This window comes from Microtus ochrogaster, chromosome 8, assembly GCF_000317375.1.
Source record: "Microtus ochrogaster isolate Prairie Vole_2 chromosome 8, MicOch1.0, whole genome shotgun sequence".
NCBI lineage: Eukaryota > Metazoa > Chordata > Mammalia > Rodentia > Cricetidae > Microtus > Microtus ochrogaster.
In genome coordinates this window covers 12139956-12143694 of record NC_022015.1, presented here as the reverse complement: position 1 = coordinate 12143694, position 3739 = coordinate 12139956, and positions in this window count along the sequence as shown.

Sequence of the window (3739 nt, the reverse complement as noted above, 5' to 3'; positions counted from 1 at the left end):
CTCTCTCCCTCTCTCCCTCTCTCCCTCCCTCTCTCCCCCTCCCTCCCTTTCTTTTTCTCTTCCTCCTCCCTCCATCCCTCCCATCTGTCTACCTTCTTTCCTCCCTCTCCCATCTCTTTCCCTCTCCTTCCCTCTGTCCCCTTCTCTTCCCCTCCCTTTCTCTCTCTTTCTCTCTTGCACGCACGCACGCACGCACACACATACGTGTAAATAAATGTAATAAAAATATTTTTAAACCCAAAAAACAAAAATCAAAGCCAGAAGATGATATAGTAAAATATATCTAGGCATTTTAGGGGGTTGGGTACTTGGCCGAAATGATTACATTAGAGCTTCCTGAATGCAAAAAAAAAAAAAGGCAAGCTTTTTTAATGAGTCAGGGATTTATGAGTCTTCAATGTTGATATATATATATATATGTATATATATATGGTGTAGATAGAATATAGTGATATATTTTATCTGTTAACTCCTTAATCTGCATGTTAGAATCATTGTAAGCACTAGGGAGGGATAAATAATGTGGGATTTATTGATTATAGTCCATTTTCTCAAGTAGGATGAGATGTCACTGAGTTGCTTGCCTTGTTCCTTGTCCAATACCAATTCAGAATTTAGGAGAAAACCAAACTCCTGAAATTAGAGATGTTGATCTTACCCCCTTATTTTACACCAGAAGTGGGCTTTTTACTCAGGACATTCACTTCTTAAAATGATTTAGAATGTCTCTACAGATAGAGAAGAGTTCTGCTTTGGAGACAGGGGTCTCTCTGTATAGCTGTGGCTAGCCTGGGACACCTCTCTCTCCCCTTCTAGTGCTGGGACCAAAGAATCAAAAGATATGGCAAGATGATTCCTCAAAGTCAGAGTTGTTCTATTTAGAGGCTGCCTTTTCAAGCTGCCAGGTGAGTTTTCCTTGCTCACAGAAGTATTGTGGGCAAAAAGATAGACTCTTAACAACTAGGTTATCTAACAGAGATGCTTGCTTCCTTCAAAAGTGAAGCCAGCACCTACTGCTCTCCACAGTATCCCCGTGGTGAAGAAAGCACAATATCCCAGTGTGCTTTAGAGGTAAAGATGGGACTTTTAAGTCTCTATAGCTTGTTGGACTTTTTAATCCGCTTAAAGACAAGAAATTCATGTTGTTAAAGTAAAATTGGGTCTATTATAAAGTTTTGAGGGTAGCCTGGTCTACATAGTGAGTTCCAGGTCAGCAAAGTTACATATAGAAGCCTTTTCTTATTAAAAAAAATAAAATAAAAAACAAAATAAAAATAAAAAGGTGTTTTCTATCTTTGGCTCATACCAACTCTCCTGCATGCCATTGCTAATCTGTGCTTGCTAAGACACAGCACAGACAGATGCCAAACCCCTGATGAAGCCTTTCCTAACACTCCCAGACTATGGGTTCATCATCTTGAACTGGGGGTGGGGGGAGGACTGTACTCAGTTCTCAAATTGGGTGTTCGAAACCAGAGGTTGAACTTTATTAGTGTTTGTGTCTCCAGGATTAAGAGAGATCTCTGTCAAGAAGGTAGCACTCAGTGGAGATTTTCACAGCAGTGAGTGGAAGAATGAATGAAGCAACTGATTCGTACTGGGAATGCCACCAGGGCAGGCGAGGGTGGAGTTAGGGTCACATTCTCTAGGGCAGGCAGCTTGGGGGCAGACGAAAGACTGAGCTTCAGTTGAATTAGCCAGTGAGACCTGACTTTCAGCAGTTGTGTGACTGTGTACATACAGGCTCTGTATGTGTCCAGGCCTACGCTAGTCACTTCCCATCATTATGACTAAGCTAAGAAAACAGTTTGAGGGGGGCAGAATTATTTTGACACAGTAGTCTGAGACCTAACTTTCAAGATGTGAACTCTTTAGAAAAGATTTGTTTATTTTTCTTTTATATTTAGGGGCATTTTGCCTGCATGTATGTCTGTGCACTGTATGCATTCAGTGTCCTTAGAGGCTAAAAGGGGGCTTTTGATCCTCAGGGACTGGAATTTATTGGCAGTTGGGAGCCACCGTGTGGGTGCTGGGACTGAGCTCAGGTCCCCTGCAAGAGCACCAAGTGCTCTGACCTCTGGGTCACCTCTCCAGCTTCAACACATGAATTTGTAAGTGGTTTTCATTTCTCAACAATAACAAAATCTTTGGTTCATTTCCAATTTTAATTTTTTAATATTTTATTTATTTATCCATTGTGTGTGGGGTTTTTTTTTATGTGATTGTCTCTGTGTGTGTGGTGTGTATGTGTGTTAGAAAACAGATTTCAGGAGTTGTGTTTCTTCTTCTACCATGTGGGTCTCAGGGATTAAACTCTGGTCATCACGCTGGAAGGGGAGTGCTTTTATCTACTGAGCAAATCTAACCAGCCCACCGACTGTCCTTAGACATGAAGACAATTACCCTCACCTTTCACACCAGTGAAGGAAATTTTAGAAGAAACCAGAGAAAAGTGACACTAAAACATTGAGAGTTTGGGAAGGGCTGTGAAGCCAGGCACCAAAGACGTGGTGGGAAGGCTTATCTCAGGCTGGAGGAGAGCCAACCTGTGACCCTACATGCCCAGAAAGTGGGCAGCCCAGGGCCCCTCCCAGACAAACAGGCAAGATCCACCGACATGGATCAGCTAGGTTTGTGGTAGGAAGTCACAGTCCATAGTGATGCTATCAGAGGTAGGATGGATAATTACATGCTTGATGGAGCTTTTGTGATAAAATGAAGAAGTGTTAAATATACCCACTGATAGGATGAAGAATGTAAGGCTTAGGTTGCTCGAATTCTTCTGATGGGGAACCAACTTTCTGTGCCTGTACCTGGTGCTACCCTATGGGATGGTGCCTGCCTCTTCCTTGAAATTAAAATGCTCCACCTTGCCCTAGGCAGAAGGTGAGGGTCAGGGAGGGTTTCCTAAGTGAGCGTTGCTGGTTCTGTGGACTTGCAAGGAAACAAAAGGAGACTCACTTAGTGGAAGGAAGAGGGCCCCTGTGTTTCAGCACAGGTCGGTTGACAAACTTGGGCTTGGCACTCAAATTCTACCTATGGAAAAAAAAAAAGCAAGCCCAGTAGTTAAATTTCTGCATGCCTCGCCCAAAAAAATCCAAGATCAACCTTGGTGAACACTGGAAATAAAAGCTAGTGAAATTTGAGCGGTCACAGGGAAAAGCTAGTGACTTTAGTTACACGACTTTATAATTGTTTACATATTATTACACTCATATATGCTTACATATTATTCACATATATGTTGATAACAGTGCAGTGATTATTTGTCTTGAGCTGTAAGCTATAGACAAAGCACATGGGCAATTGCTGGTTCTTTTTGTGGTTACTGACCACAGGATGGGATGTTAGGTTGTTATGTGATGTGAGGAGGTGTTATGATGGAGAGGGGTCAAACGGCCACATGGCGAGCAATGGAAGAGCAAGCTTTGGATTCTCTGGGTGGGCTGAAGTTTGATAGAGTTGTCTACTGGTAATGGGCACAGTTTTAGAAGATGTTTGTGTCTTGTGAGCTAGCATTCTGGCCTTGGGCTTTTGTAGGTGGTGATTTAGTTCAATAATTGACAGATGACTCATTATTTTGCATAAATAGCCTGACCACATGCATTGCTCTGGACAAGGTCCCAGAGTTTACAAGGCTGAGGCTCATTAGGTGCTTGAGCTGTGGAGAAAGTGTAGGGGTGGCCTAAGAGAAACACACACCAGCTCCAACAAGTTAGTCTTCAATTATTGTAGTATT